Here is a 17,285-nt window from a genome sequence, read left to right on the forward strand (position 1 = left end):
GTGCTTCCTGATGTTGCAACGACAGGTGCAGGGCAGGAAGCATCTTCGCATGCACCATGGACAGGGGATTGGCTTGCATGCACAACAGCAGAAGAAGCAATGGTGCCACCCACAGACACTGTTCCTGGACCCTGGGGTTCGGCCCACAAAGTCGGTGTGCTTTGCTGCCATGTGCCTGATCATGCTGGTGGTGGTCAGGCTGGTCGTTTTGCCACCCCTGCTGATGCTGGCCTGGCAGGTGGTGCAAATGGCCTTTTTGGGGTTATCGGCAGAGTCTTTAAAAAACAACCAGACTCGGGAAGACCTAACAGTTGTACTGGCAAATTCCTTCGTGTTGGTGTTACGGGGAACGGTTGCCTGCCTTCTGTCTGCGGCCACCACACTGCTTCTTCCTGCCTGTTGGGGTGCTCTGCCTCCCTTCCTCTGTGTGCTGCTGTCCTCGCTCTGCATGTCCTCCTGCCAGGTTGGGTCTGTTACGAAATCATCCACCACCTCATCTTCCACTTCCGCACCCTGGTCCTCCTCCTGACTGTCTGGCAATTGTGTCTCATCATCGTCCACCTCTTGTGACACTTTCCCACCGTCGCCTTTGTGTGACCGTGGCTGCTCAAATATTTGGGCATCGCTACATGCAATCTCCTCTTACCCCGCTTCAAGTGGATCGGGCGAGAGGCCCGAATCTATAAAAGGAAAAGTGAACAGCTCTTCAGAGTGTCCAAGTGTGGGATCAGTTGTCTCCGGGCACTCGGCTTGGTGAGAGGAAGGAGGATCAGGGTGAGGAATATGCGGTCCAGACTCACGGCTACTGAGACTTGACCGTGTGGAAGACAGGGTGGTGGTGGTGGTGGTGGTGGCTAAGTGACTGGAAGCATTATCCGCTATCCAACCAACAACCTTTTGACACTGCACTGGGTTCAATAGTGGTGTGCTGCGGTCCCCTAGGAATTGGAACAGGAAGGTCGGGCGAGAAGATGTGGGTGTTTGTTGTGGCACAATTTCAGCTTGCCCACGGCCTTGTCCTCGGCCTCTGCATGCACCATTACCATCACGTCCAGTTCCCCTTCCCTTGCCACGTGCCTTGCCCATTTTAAATGGAGGACAGTATCTTCCATGCTCACTACAAATGACTGAGTTTGGAGCGAACTTATATGTGATCCGTGTGACAGAGAAAACAGAGTTTTAAATAGCTGTATTTCTAGCGCTGTAATATGGAAAGGATCTGGCTATATTCTGCAGTGCCAACAAGCAAATGGTGCAGGTTTCCCTGGATTGCTTTTTAAGCAAATAATGAGGATTAAGATCCCAAAAAAAGTATTCCTGGTCCCTGAGACCTGGGTCTTTGTATAGAAATATCTAACAGCAGCAGAAGGCAGAATTGGAATGAAGCCTCTTGTGATATATGCACTGCAATCTGCTATATACCCTGCCTGCCTATATACACTGCCTGCCTGATATCTCTGTAGATGGATTAGTCCTCAGAAGGGCTGTTTGTTAAGATGGATGTGTGTAATGTACGGTTTTTATCCCTACACTACCTAATAAACAAGCAAATCTCTTTCTGACGCAGCAGCACCTCTCCCTACTCTGCCTGATTCCGGAGTGACTGTGACGAGCACAGCCGCGCCAGGTCTGATATAGACCTGATGACGCTGTGCGGCCAGCCATTCACTGTAATGCTACAACCAACATGGCTGCGGCATTACAATGAGTGGCAGGCAATCCCTGCATGTTGATTGGCTCTATAAAGAGCGCCAAACATGCAGGGAGGGGACCCGAGCATCCGCCCAAGCATCTCGCAAGTACTCGGCGAGCTCCGAGCATCTCGAGCACTGAGATGCTCGGGCGAGTACCGAGTACTTGCGAGTATGCTCGCTCATCACTAGTTCTGGGGGCTCGCTGGTTTCAACTGATTGTGCGTCCCTCAATTGAAATATGCTATGGTGCCAGAAGCCCTTCTTGCACCGTAATACTTAAAATATCCAAAATCCAGCGGGCATAGCTGCAGCTGTGGGAGAGATTATTCCTGTGTTTCCCAGCCATTGTGCCAGACATTGCACAACACTTACAGGCGAGCGATTATTCCCACCTAACCAGCAATTCAGCTCTATGATCGGTACTAGGAGTGCTTTTTTTGTTCAAATTTTCATGTTTTTCGGGAAGCACGGATGACAAGGGCCAATAACAAGTCTAAGTCTCAGTGAAAAACATATACAGCACATGGATGACATCAGTTTACAATCCGTGTGATGTACGAGTTTAACATTGCAAAGTATAGGAGAAGCTTTGTAATTTCTTTTTCTTTTGCCATACCAGAAAAACACTGATGGCACCCTGATCCAAATCACTGAAGACATACGGATGACACACAGAAAAAAAGTCCTTTAATTGAAATAAATACAACCCGACCCTCTTTTACCCATTTATTAATATAAAAATAAAAAAATCACAGTATTCATGACCTGTCTGTCGATAATCCATATATCCCATCTAATGGAGTCGTCTTTTCTGGGGCGGCTGCGGGCTGCTCTTTTTAGGCTGGAGTGGGTCAATATCTATGGCCCCTTCCCAGTCTGAGAATACCAGCCCCCTGCTGTTTGCTTTAGCTTGGCTGGTTATCATTAATGGAGGGGAGCTCCACGCCGTTTTTTAAATTATTTAAATAATTTTTTTAAAAAGCAGAGTGGGTTCTATTCTATTCTATTTTTGATAACCATCCAAGATAAAGCTGACAGCTGAGGGCTGCAGCCCGCAGCTGTCAGCTTTACTTGCGCTGGTTATCAAGAATAGAGGGGACTGCATGCTGCGTTTTTTTAATGTATTTATTTTACACACTGCACTGGCCACTCACAACTATGCTAATACTTGACATGTCTGTGATTGAGCCGAAAGGGCCCACACAAGAATGCTTGATGATTGACTGTGCTGCAGCCTTTCAACAAGCTTTGTTCGGGCTGGCGCATGGTGCGTGTGCTGTGAAATTTTTTTCTGACACCAATTGACTTACATTGACAAGTGTGATACTATTCATGCTGCGATTTATTCACAGATGAGCACTAGCTCATTTAATAACATTGGTCAGAGTGCAATGTGATGTTTTCTCGCATTGCACTCCTCCGTATTATATGCTAGTGTGAGCGAGGCCTAAGACTGTGTGCCTACGATAAGTTTTTGATGAGGTTTTGACCCTGCTTAGTTTCGCTGCTTGAAAAATGCAGCATCTTACAGTTCTAGTAAAATGGATGGGATTTATAGAAATCTTCTGCCCACTATGCGTATACTGACTTGAACTGCGCGTTTCAAATCCGCAACATGTCAAATTCTCCTGCAGATGCACTGAGATTTATGTGCAGATTTTTCCCATACAATTGCATTAGATGAGGAAAATAAGCAGGGAAAAACTCATCGAATCTGCACATGACTGTAACACTAAAGTTTTGTCAAAGCCAAATACCCAGAAGTATCAAAAACAAAGCAGCTTTATTTAAAATATGACATATCAACAAGAGAGAAAAAAAGTAGCGTCAGAAAGCAATAAGAAAAGCATAGAATAAACCACACTAAAAATACAAGGAAAAAGTTACTTGCGTTAATTTATTTAATAGGTGCAGAAATGCTGCAGATAATCATCAAAAACTTACCAAAAGGTCATGGTGGGAACGTAGCCTACAGGAGCTCACATCATGCTGTAATGTCAGAGCTGTATGAATACTAGTACAGTGAGCTCCCTCTAGTGGCAGCTAAACAGTGGTGTGTGATCATTTTTCAGGCACTTGAACACAAGGATTCGCTGCCTTAGACTACACTTACACATCCGTGTTCATTTTACCTTCCATGAGAAAAGGACAGTTTAATTTTTTTTATCCCAAGTGTCATCCTTGTTGAATCCACAATGCATCCATTTTTGTTCTCTTTCATTTTTTTTTCTACTGAAAAATGTAGTCTGAATCCAATAGAAAGACCCCTGGAAAATTTGGAAGCCTTCCGAATTCTATCCGTGTTTCACCATTGACTTGCATGGCCAAGTTTGATCTGCAAACCGTTTACGGAGTAGAATAGGAATCAGTGTACCCAACTATGGATGGTCCCTACCAGCGGCGTACATAGGAATCATGGGGCCCCATAGCAGAAGTTCTAATTCCCACCCCCCAAAAAAAGAAAAAAATGAAGATAATTGTCGGGGTCATAGAAGAGCAGATCTCACAACTTTCCATCCTTTACATATTAATTTTCCACCTGCTGAAGTCCTAGATTCCTCTTTCATTGCCCCATAAAGTATGATGCCAACAAAAGTGTCCCTCAACCACAGTATACCTGAGGCGCCCTGCTGCGCATGGTGCCACAGAACCCAGAAGGGAGCACGGACGGAATTCTCCACAAGAGGCCCTCACTACATGCAAACACCTCCACCTTCCACCTCATACCAGCAGAGGGAGCCCTGATAGGGATATTTAAAGTGAAGGTGGAGCCAGGCAGCTCAGTTCTCAGTTAAGTTTTTAGCCAGTTCTTAGTTACAGTACAGTGAGTGTTCAGAGAGGAGCACGCAGGCTGCTGTGTGAGGCAAGCTAGGCCTCCAGCAGCCCTGAAGCCTAGTGAGGGCCCCAAGCGTGGCCGAAGGCGAGTGGAAGAAAGGAGTGATCTAGGGGGCAGAGGAGCATACCAGGCTCACCCCAGTATATACACTGGACACCGGGTCCGAGCCTACAGGGACCCCTTTACACCCAGTAGGGTTAACCAGAATCCCAGGAGGACTACAAGTCCCTGGCAAACCTGAAGCTAGACACGTACAGGACCAGGAACCACGACGGCCCAGAAGTCCAGGGAAAGTGGTTACCAACCAGAGGTCCTACTTCAGAGCAACAGGTAGAGAAAAAGCAAGACACATAAGCTAGGCACAGTTGCAGGCTGGCCAGGAGCTTACACAGAGGCAGACACGGATCAGGAGGCCTTATACCCGCTCCCTGGGGAGAAGTCCAAAAGTGTGCCCTTCACCTAGAGTATACTGGACCATATCTACCAGCTGTACCAGTAAAAGTAACGAAGCAAAACCCCCTGTCTCTGTCCATTACTCCGGCCGCGCCATTATATCTCTACCTGCACCACAACGCCCAGCGCACCCACTATCTATCTATCTACACTGCCCTGAGGCCCGCTCCACCTGTGGGGAGCTGTACCATCTTTAGCTGCCTTGACACCTGCCTCAGTGGACTGCTGTAGCGCTGGTGACCTTCACCAGACAGCAGACGTCATAAATTCTCAGAACTTATTAATAATCGCTACTAGTGTTGAGCGAGCACTAAAATGCTCGGGTGCTCGAAGCTCGGGCCGAGCTCGCCGTGATACTCGGGTGCTCGACCCGAGCTACGAGCCCAATGTTAGTCTATGGGAGACCCGAGCATTTTTGCGGCGGCACCCCGGGCAGTCTTTTAAAAGTCTAACAAGTGCCCAAAACGATAGTGACAGTGCTCAAATGACATGGGGACAGCATGGGGATCGCCCCAGGAAGCATTTCTGACCCCCAGGTCACTGTTGTCAACAACGTGGTCAGAGGTATTAAGACACTTTTACAGGCTCATAATAAAATGTTCAAAAACTAAAGTGAAACTTTTTTCCTGTGAAATATGTTAAGGAATTTCTTTTCCAGGGTATAAGGTAAAATAAATAACCAAAATCAAAAATACTCCTCCACACCTTGGGCTATGTTCACAAGTAGCATTTTTTATGCGTTTTTTGCACTTTTGTATTGCGTTCAATTGTGACAAATGCATTCACCGGGAAATGTAATTTTAACATTTTACAACCTTATCTGGCCATGTGCTGTGTGACACATGCATACAGTGCTGAAAAGACATGGGGACAGCATGGGGAAGACCCCTGGAAGCATCTCTGACTCCCAGGTCACTGCCTAAAAGTGTGCCCATCAGAAGTGGTTCTTGCCGCATCAGAAGATGCAGACTTGTAACTATTCCCGTGCAAGTCCTTGTCCCAGGGCAGTGTTCAATTGTACCTCCCCCATTCCTTGCAATGCAAGCGCAAATATGCAGCCAACCACCCACCCACCCGCAGGCTGCAATACCATATTGCTATCTTGCACTTGAAATGGGGCCTTTTAGTTTTGAGGAGGCCGAAGCTGGCCATTACCTCATGGCTGCTTCGGCAGCGAGGTATCCATACTCAGTCCCCAGCCGCCTGGAGGCCGGGTGTCCATGCTCGGTCCCCAGCCGCCAGGGGGCGGTCGAGTGTCCACACTCGGTCCCCAGCCGCCCCGCGGCCGGGTGTCCATAAACGGTTCCCAGCCGCCCCGATTTCTCCGCGGAACATCCCCACAGATTTTTCTTAGCCCGGCCTACTTTAGGGCAGCATTGGACGAGCCCACCAGAGAACCAGACTCCTCCGGTGGGCCCTGGCTTCTCCATCAGGGGAGTTGAGATTGCCAAGGTCAGGAGCATGATGATGATAGAAGTTAGCATCTGCTTTGTTTTGTTGGAATGCAAGCGTAAGTGTGCAACCTGCCACCCACCCACCCCCAGGCTGAAACACCATACTGCTAGCTTGCTTGCACTTGAAATTGGGCCTTTTAGGCTTGTGGAGGCAGACGCCGGCCACCATGTCATTGCTGCGTCGGCGACCCTTTTATCCATACTCGGTCCCCAGCCGCCAGGGGGCGGCCGGGTGTCCATACTCGGTCCCCAGCCGCCAGGGGGCGGCCGGGTGTCCATACTCGGTCCCCAGCCGCCAGGGGGCGGCCGGGTGTCCACACACGGTCCCCAGTCGCCCCGATTTCTCCTGTTACCGACCCACACACTTTTCTTAGACTGGCCTGCTTTAGGGCAGCATTGGACGAGCCCACCAGAGAACCAGACTCCTCCGGTGGGCCCTGGCTTCTCCATCAGGGGAGTTGAGAGCGCCAAGGTGAGGACCATGATGATGATAGAAGTTAGCATCTGCTTTGTTTTCTTGGAATGCAAGCGCATGTATGTAGTAGCGGCTAGGCCTTAGGTGGTCAGCGTTTTGGCACATATCCTACCTTCTCCGAGGATTGCTGGATGTTTTCCTGCTACTATCCCAGTTCTATGACTCCTGTTAAAACAAAGCTTCAGGTGATAAATGATGGATGAGGTGGTGGCAAAGGAGAAAGAGCAGGAGGAACAGGGACCATTCACATCAATATCAGGCCAGTCAACCACACATGTCTTGTAGGATATGTTTCTGTAACAAAAGGAGCGGTTCTGCTACACAGTTATAGGGAATACAGTGAGTGCAATGCCTACCAAACATTTCGAGGCACTCCAATGCCCCTTGGAAGTGACATGGAGGTCAGAGGGCCTTAACTAAACCGTTTTTTCCATTTATAGCAACTGGGTCTCCTGTACACTGTTGGCCTAAGCAGTGAATGCAAGGCTTTCCAAAAATTATGAGGAACTGCAATGCCCCTTGAAACTGACGTGGATTACAGCATACTAAAAACCTTCTACCCATTATTGGGGAGTGGGTCTCCGTTAGCTTTTGCTTTTCAATGCAAAGGCGAAAACTGACTAAAATTAGGAGGAAATGCAATGCCCGTTGGAAGAGTCGTGGAGGTTAGAGGTAATTAAAAACAACATTTCAATGCCCCTCGGAAGAGACTTGGAGGTCACAGTAGCTTAACAAGTCGTTTTTAATGCCCCTTGAAAAAGTGGTGGAGGTCACAGTAGCTTAACAAGACGCTTTTAATGCCCCTTTGAAGAGACATGGAGGTTGCAGTAGCTTAACAAGACGGTTTTAATGTCCCTCGGAAGAGACATGGAGGTCGCAGTAGCATAACAAGATGCTTTTAATGCCCCTTGGGAAAGTGGTGGAGGTCGCAGTAGCTTAACAAGACGGTTTTAATGCCCCTCATAAGAGACGTGGAGGTCAGAGTGGTATAACAACATGCTTTTAATGCCCCTTGGAAGAGACGTGGAGGTCAGAGTGGTATAACAACACGCTTTTAATGCCCCTCGGAAAAGTGGTGGAGGTCCCAGTAGCTTAACAAGACGCTTTTAATGCCCCTCAGAAGAGACGTGGAGGTCCCAGTAGCTTAACAAGACGCTTTTAATGGCCCTTACAAGAGCCATGCAGTACAGCATATTACAAACATTATTCTCATTATTGGGGAGTGGGTCTCCCACAGTCTTTGCTTATGCCTTCCAAGCAAAAGCTGACAAAAATAAGGACGGAGGAACTTTCAATAATGGCAACACGGACCACGGTCACCCTGGTGGTATAGTGGTGGTGGAGGCTGAGGATAAGGAGAAGAACATAAAACAGCCAAAATGAGAAAGCGTATACCCATGTGTGGGTGTGAAGCGGTACATGTGAATATACCTCCCAAAAAAACACAGTGGATTTGACTTTATTTTACTCTGCTGTCATTTGGTGGTAATGAGAAGTCTGGCCCAATCCAGCCCTTGTTCATTTTGATAAGGTTCAGCTTGTCAGCATTGTCAGTTGACAGGCGAGTGCGCTTATCAGTTATAATTCCCCCAGCGGCACTAAAAACACGCTCCGATAACACGCTAGCGGCAGGGCAGGCCAGGACCTCCAAAGCGTACAGAGAGAGTTCATTCCAAGTGTCTAGCTTGGATACCCAATAATTAAAAGGCACATAGGAATCACGGAGGACCCTGGTACGGTCGGCAAGGTACTCCCTCACCATCTTTTGAAACTTTCCACTCCTTGTGAGAGTACCCCGCGCCTCAGGGCCTTTAAGCTGGGCGGGTCTCAGAAAACTGTCCCAGAACATTGACAGTGTTCCCCTGCCTCTGCTGGATTGGAGTTGCCTCTCTCTCGCCTGTACGCCTTGGTTGATCAACGAACTGTGACCTCTGCCGCTAGCGTGTTCAGATGGGAATTTTTTTAACAGTTCTGCAGCAAGGGCCTGCTGGTACTGCCCCATTTTTGTAGACCTCTCCACCTCAGGAATAAGAGAGTGAAAGTTCTCCTTGTAGCGGGGGTCTAAAAGTGTCACCAACCAGTAATGACTGTCGCCCAACATTTTGACAACGCGAGGGTCACGGTTAAGGCAGCATAACATAAAGTCAGCCATGTGTGCCAGACTGGTAACGGGCAAGAATTCCATGTCCTCATCAAGATGACGACTGACCATGCTCTCCTCCTCCTCCTCCTCCCCCCTGTCCTCAGGCCACCCACGCTGAACCGACGGTATGACAGTTGTACAGGTACTACCGTCTACAGCGCATGACACAAGCTCCTGTTCTTCCTCCTCCTCCTCTCCCTCATCGTCCCCCAATGCACGTTGGGATGAGATGAGGCTGGGCTGTGTGTAATCGACCGCTATGGCTTCTTGATCCATCTCATCATACTCTGGCTGCAATGCCTCCTCTTTAATTCTCTGCAGAGAGCGTTGCAAAAGACAGACAAGTGGAATACTGCCGCTAATGATGGCATCATCGCCACTCACCATCTGGGTGGACTCCTCAAAGTTTGTCAGGATGGTACATATGTCAGACATCCAGGTCCACTCCTGAGGTCTTATGTGTGGAGTCTGACCTGAATATCGACGGCCTTGTTGCAGCTGGTACTTCACAACTGCTCTCTTCTGCTCACAAATCCTTTGCAACATATGGAGGGTAGAGTTCCAATGTGTGGGGACATCACACACCAGTCGGTGTGCCGGAAGCTGCAAACGCTGCTGCAACACAGCAAGGGCGGTGGAAGCTGTAGCCGACTTGCGAAAATGAGCTGACAGGCGGCATAGTTTGACGAGCAGATCTGGCAACTCGGGGTACGATTTAAGAAACCGCTGAACCACGAGGTTAAGCACATGAGCCAGGCATGGTACATGTGTGATCTCGCCTCGCCTCAGAGCCGCCACCAGGTTACGGCCATTGTCACACATGACCATGCCTGGATGTAGGTTCAGCGGTCTCAGCCACAGATCTGCCTGCTCTTTCACAGCTGTCCTCAACTCACAAGCAGTGTGAGGTTTCTCACCTAAGCTTATGAGTTTCAGCACAGCCTGTTGCCACTTGGCGGAGGCAGTACTGCAGTGCTTCCAGCTTGCAACTGATGTGTTGATATCTGAGATGGAGGCTGAACATGAGGAGGAGGAGGAGGAGGATGATGCGCAGGAGCTGTACACTGTGGGGGCAACTCTGACTGACATAGGGCCCGCAATCCTCGGTGTGGGAAGGATGTGTTCCGTCCCAAGGTCCGACTGGGTCCTGGCTTCCACTATGTTTACCCAGTGTGCCGTCAGGGAGATGTACCATCCCTGGCCACAAGCACTTGTCCACGTGTCTGTTGTCAGGTGGACTCTCCCAGTAACTGCGTTGTTGAGGGCATGGCAGATGTTTTGGGATACATGCTTGTGTAGTGCGGGGATGGCACACCGGGCAAAATAGTGTCAGTTGGGGACCGAGTACCGAGGGACGGCCACCGCCATAAGGTTGCGGAAGGATTCCGTCTCCACCAGCCTAAAAGGCAGCATTTCCAACGCAAGCAGTCGTGAAATGTGCGAATTTAGGACTGTGGCCTGTGGGGCGTTAGCTGCAAATTTCCGCTTTCGTTCAAAGGTCTGGGATATGGACAATTGAACACTGCTTTGGGACGTGGACGTTGATGCTGTTTCTTGAGAAACTACCATAACAAATGAAGACTGAGAGGAGGGGGCATCTTTGCATGCAGTATGAACAGGGGATTGCCTTGCACACACAACAGGGGGTTCTATTGCACGCACAACAGCGGAAGAAGCAGTGGTGACACCCGCTGACACTGGTTGTGGACCGTGGGGTTCGCCCCACAAAGTCGGGTGCTTTGCTGCCATGTGCCAGATCATGCTGGTGGTGGTCAGGCTGGTAGTTTTGTCACCCCTGCTGATGCTGGCATGGCAGGTGGTACAAATGGCCTTTTTGGGGTTATCAGCAGAGTCTTTAAAAAAATTCCAGACTCATTTTCACCTTGGCCACAGCCCTGTCCTCTGCACGCACCATCACCAGAACGTCCACTTCCACGTCCCTTGCCACGCGCCTTGCCCATTGTAAAGTAAGTAAAATAGCTTACACTCGCACTATCAATGTAAAAAGGGTAATAAAAAGTAGATTAGAACCGTGGAAGAGGAAAACCACAGTTCTATTTCTCTGGCCTACACCCGACTCTTTTAAACAATCTGAACAATCAGGGAGAAAATATTACTGTTTTTCTTTACGGAAAAAATACCAAAAGCTGAATAATAGAGATTTTTTTACCGTGGAACAGCAAAACCACAGTTATAATTTACTGGTGTATACCAGACTATTTTCAACAGATATATTTGTGTCTGAACAATCAGGAGACACTATTTATTTTTTACGGCAAAAAATGTTAAAAGCAGGATAATAGAGATATTTTACCATGGAACAGCAAAACCACAGTTATAATTTACTGGTGTATACCAGACTTTTTTAAATATATATATATATATATGCGGCTAAACAGTGAGCGACACACTCAAACTGTTTTTTTTTAGATACAAATGGCCCAAAAGTGGATAATACAGAGGTTTGAACCGTGGAACTGCAAAACCACACTTGTATTTCTCGGGCCTACACCAGACTATTTTCAACAGATATATTTGTGTCTGAGCGATCAGGAGACACTATTTATTTTTATGGCAAAAAATGCTAAAAGCAGGATAATAGAGATTTTTTACCGTGGAACAGCAAAACCACAGTTATAATTTACTGGTGTATACCAGACTATTTTCAACAGATATATTTGTGTCTGAACAATCAGGAGACACTATTTATTTTTTACAGCAAAAAATGCCAAAAGCAGGATAATAGAGATTTTTTACCGTGGAACAGCAAAACCACAGTTATAATTTACTGGTGTATACCAGACTTTTTTTAAATATATATATATTTGCGGCTGAACAGTAAGCGACACACTCAAACTGTTTTTTTTTTAGATACAAAAGGCACAAAACTGGATAATACAGAGATTTCACCCGTGGAACTGCAAAACCACACTTCTGTTTCTGTGGCCTATACCAGACTCTTTTCAACAGATATATATGTCTGAAAAATCAGAGACACACTTTTGTTTTGGTGGGGGGGGGACACCAATAGGTTAATAAGACGAGTATTTGTACAGTGTGTAGGAGGGAAAAAAAAAAAGAGGATTTAGATGAAAAAAAAGGATTTTTCCTGGCCCCCGAGACCTGGAGCTAAGTCCAGCAATTTCAGAAACAGGAGCAGACAGGACTGTAATGCAGCATTTGCTGGTATAACCACTGCGTCTCCTATACAGCCTGTCTGCCTGATATCTGGGATAGATATTAGTCCTGAGAAGGACTGTTTGTTTGATCTGGCAGGCTTTACAGACCCTACACTAACTATTCCGCAGGATAAATCTCTCCCTAGCTCAGCAGCGCTGTCCCTACATTGTCTAATCTGGAGCGACTGTGTCCAAGATGGCGGCGCCCGGTTTTAAATACTCGAGGTGACGCTGTGCGGCCAGCCAATCACTGTAATGCCCACAAACAACATGGCTGCGGCATTACAATGACTGGCTGGCAATCCCTGCATGTTCATTGGCTCTGTAAAAAGCGCCAAACATGCAGGGCGGAGACCCGAGCTCCCGCCCGAGTAACCCGGAAATGCTCGGTGCTCGCCAAACATCCCGAGTAGCGTGATGCTCGGGTGAGTACCGAGCAGTGTCGAGCATGCTTGCTCAACACTAATCTAAACAGTAAGGCCCACGGGGGCACGACATACCCCCATGGTGAATTCCTCCACATGCGCAGTATAATGACCCTACTGAACCCCACCTCAACTCCCACTGCAAAGTATGCTGATCCCCCAACTGTGAGCCTCAAAATCGGATCAGAACAGGACATTCTCTGACCTTCATGGATCTCATTCTCAGATCCATGATTTTCATGGTTGTGTGAATGGATCTTTAAAACTCTACAAGTCTGTGGACCATCCGGCAAAAAAAATCTGCAGCCTAAGGGATTTTACAGATAACAATATCACTCAAAGTTACTCAGTGCAGATACAGAACAATATTTACATCCAGACACTTACCGCTGACGTCTCATCTGATCAGAGTCGGTTTCTGCTGCTTCTTCTCCATCTGGTCAGACCTTCATGTCGACATCTCCCAGTGACGACTCATCTTGTCACGATGATCATCGTAGCCCTAAAAATAACAAGGTCACATATATTGTATAGATACCAGTGTCTCCCCCGCACTGTGCCCCTGACTAGAGATATGTCCCCCCCCATTAATATACTATTAACCACTTAGTAATCAAAATATAAAGTGATAAGCAGCACTGTGCCCGCCATTAACTATAATCTCCACTGGCCAATAATATAAATTATTCAGTCTCTGTGACTCTCCCCAATTAACTGTAAGGCTATGTGCACGCGGAAAATACAGAAGGCTTTATAGTACAAGCAAAGTGAAACCCCCATAATTGTTCTGTCCCAGCACCCCCATCATTGCTCTGTCCCAGCACCCCTTTCATTGCTCTCTCCCAGCACCCCCATCATTGCTCTCCCCATCATTGCTCTCCCCAGCCCCATCATTGCTCTCCCCATCCCCACCACCCCCATCATTGCTCTCTCCCAGCACCCCCATCATTGCTCTCTCGCAGCACCCCCATCATTGCTCTCCCCAGCCCTATCATTGCTCTCACCAGCCCCATCATCCCCATCATTGCACCCCATCGCCACCATCTCCATCGTTGCTCTCTCCAGCCCCATCTTTGCTCTCCCAAACACCACCATCCCCATCATTGCTCTCTTCAGCCCCACCATCCCCATCATTGCTCTCTCCAGCCCCACCATCCCCATCATTGCTCTCTTCCCTAGTCCCACCATCCCCATCATTGCTCTCTCCAGCCCCACCATCCCCATCATTGCTCTCCCCATCCCCATCATTGCTCTCCCCATCCCCACCGTCCTCATTATTGCTCTCCCCCACCTCCCTTCATTCTCCTGTTCCTCTCCCCAGCGTTTCAGTTAAAAAAAAAACACAACTTACCTCTCAGCCCGCTCCCCAGCAGCATCCTCTTCGTTGCCGGAAACTTTCTCCCTGACCCAGGCGCGCGCTGTATGATGATATCATCAAGCTGTGCGTATCTGTGTGAGGGAGGAAGTGCCGGGTAGGAAGCAGAGGACGGATCCCTCTAGCTCCACTGCCACTTTCTCCTGTCAGCAGCGGAGCTGCAGGGATCGTTCCCTGCCAGCCGGCAAAGATCCCCCTGACCCTCCAGGCCCCAGTGCAGCTGCACTGCCAGTATGTCTGCCCCTGGACTGTTATGGGACCCCCCCACTCATGGGTCCCATAGTCGCGTGGCGTGCCGCGATATGCCACTGATCCCTAACCACTATATGTCCTACCTCTCCATGTGCCAAACCAGCCTTATCTGAACAGGCAGTGAAAAAGAAACCAGGCGGAGCTCACAACTTTGTATGGGAAAGATGGGAGGATATGGGTGCTGAGTCCTGGAGGGCAGCAGACAGCCGCACAGCCTGCATGGAGTCAAGTTTGCTGGATGTTAGTTTGGGAGGCCACCAGCTTCTCTGCGACTTAATTGCAGGGAGCCCATGGGTTTCTGTTACAGCCTAGCTGAATGTTCCCGTGGCTGTCATCTGATCTCTTCTATGATGTCCACCCTGTGGCAGGGCGTCATAGGAGACCGTGATTTTTACCATATACAACAATATTGTGCTATTGCTGTATATAGTACAAGCAATTAGACAATTGCAGGTTCAAATTCCTTAAGGGGATTAAAAATTAAAATATAGATAAAGAAAATAAGATTTAAAAAAAAAAAATTTGAATCCAGTTAACAATAAAGAAATGTAAAAATGTAAAAAAAAAATGCACATATTAGTTTCAACTTGTCCAGAAAAGTCCAGTTTATCTAAATGTCAAATGAATTAAGCCGACCTGTAAAACGTGCAAAGATTAAAAACAAATGGAAATTCCAGAATTGCTGAGTTTTGGTTGCTGCAACTCCACAAGAAAATGCAATACGAAGCAATCTCATACCTACCCCAAAATAGTATCAATAAAACCAAGAGTTAAAGGCTTTGTAAAATGGCGATCTGAATTTTTTTCTACCACTTAAATAAAAAAAATATATGCAAGTTTGGTTTCATACTGACTAAGACAATCATATTTCCAGGTAATTTTTACTGCAAAATGAATGCTGTAAAAAACCCAAAACCAAATAAACAATCGTGGAATTGCATTTTTTTCCAATTTCACTTCACTTGGACTTTTTTCCCCATTTTCCAGTACACTGTATGATAAAATGGATCAAGGCATTCAAAAGTACTAGTAGTCACATAAAAAACAACAGGTCAGTGGACATTATTATAGGATGGGGCCAAGACGGAGAACATCATTAAAAATAAGTGGCTAGGATGGGGGACATTATTACAGGAAGGGGCTAGGATGGGGGACATTATTACAGGACGGGGCTAGGTTGGGAGACATTGTTAAACAAAGGGGCCAAGGCGGGGAACGTTATGACAGGATAGAGATATTATTACAGAAAGTGTGCCAGAATTGGGGACATTATTAAACAAAGAACTAGAATGGAGGACATTACAGGAAGGGGCCAGTATGGGGGACATTATTAAACAAAGGGGCCAGGATGGACGACATTATTAAAAAAGGGGTTAGGACCGGGGAAATTTTTTAACAAAGGAGCCATGATGAAGGACATTATTAAACAAAGGTGCAAAGACAAGGAGCATTATTATATGATGGGGCCAAGATTAGGTACATTATTAAACAAAGGTGCCAGAATGGAGGACATTATTAAACAAAGGGGCTAGGATGGGGGACATTATTACAGGAAGGGGCCAGGACGGGGGAAATTATTAAACAAAGGGGACAGGATGGGGGACATTATTAAAGCACCACCACTTGAGTGGTGCATTAAATATAATTCCCCTGCCGCCGCCTTTATCCTTTTCCATCGTTGCTCCAGTCTATGTCTGGCAAAAAATGTGACCTGCCAGCTGCTCCAGTATTTCCGGGGTCACTTTTCAATACAAGTCCATGAGATCCTCGTTCTGTCTCACATAGACTTGCATTGAGAGATTGTGATGTAGCAAAAGGACTTCCGACTACTCAGAAGCTGTATTCACAAGATGGCGTGGGGACCAGAGCGGTGCCAAAAACTGGTGAAGACGCCGGAGGGTGAATAAATGACCGGAGGCAGGGGACTTATATTTAAAGCGCCACTCAAACACTGAAAAAAAAAACAACCGGCTGGAGTGGTGCTTTACACAAAGGAGCCAGGACAGAGGATATTATTAAACAAAGGGGCTAGAATGGGGGACTTTATTACAGGAAAAGGCCAGAACAGGGGACAATATTACAAGATGGGGATAGGATGAGGAATATTATTAAACAAAGGGTTCAAAAAGGGGGACATTAACACAGGATAGGGATGTTATTACAGAAAGGATGCCAGGATGGGGTCCAGTGTAAAACCGGTTACTCACCGTGTGTTTTGCTCAGCTCCACCCAGTACCTGACCATCCTTCTGAGTTGCCATGTGCTGGTTGGGAGTCATAGGTGCCGTGGCCAAACTCTGCAGGAATTTGTATCCACTCTGTCCTGCAGAGATTTGCTTCTCTAGCCTATCACCTGCTAACAGAGGATATATCAAGCGACTCCACCCTCCATTCCTCACCTGAATGTTGGTTCCAAGCCTGCTAGTACCTAGTTCATGCGTACCTCTGCATATTCTGTCTCCCGTTAGCGACCCGGCCTGTTTACCCGTGTTACACGCACACCGCAAGGTTCAGATAGGGCGAGACGGGTTTCATGAATTTGTTGGATTTCTTGGGGGAACAGTTACCCAGAGTGACCATAGGCTGCAGCTTCTCTCAGGCACACGATAGATTCAATTGCTGACCAGACATATCTGACAAGAGTCTTCATAAACAGTTGAACAGTGGAGTTTAATGAAGTATGGCCAGTACCATTTAACTCTTTGAAGCAACAGGTTTCACCACAGTACAGTCTATTAAAGCAGGCACAGTAACGTCAGTCTCTTCAGTAGCATAATTCAGCACAGATCTCTTTGCAGCACACTTCTATGCATACACAACCACAGATTTTTCCTTCACAAGGACACAATAGTGCACAGCATTCTTTATCCTGCATGGAGATGGAGGGGGGCAGAGTTTGATGAGGGAGATGATCCCTGTGACACGATTCCTTCCAGTCCTTATCTTTCTGCCCGATAATACTCTGCACTGTTAGTTCAGGGAGTCTATCTGACCTGTGTT

This window comes from Phyllobates terribilis, unplaced genomic scaffold (genome assembly GCF_046119375.1).
Source record: "Phyllobates terribilis strain yellow unplaced genomic scaffold, ASM4611937v1 Scaffold_2__4_contigs__length_985480577, whole genome shotgun sequence".
NCBI lineage: Eukaryota > Metazoa > Chordata > Amphibia > Anura > Dendrobatidae > Phyllobates > Phyllobates terribilis.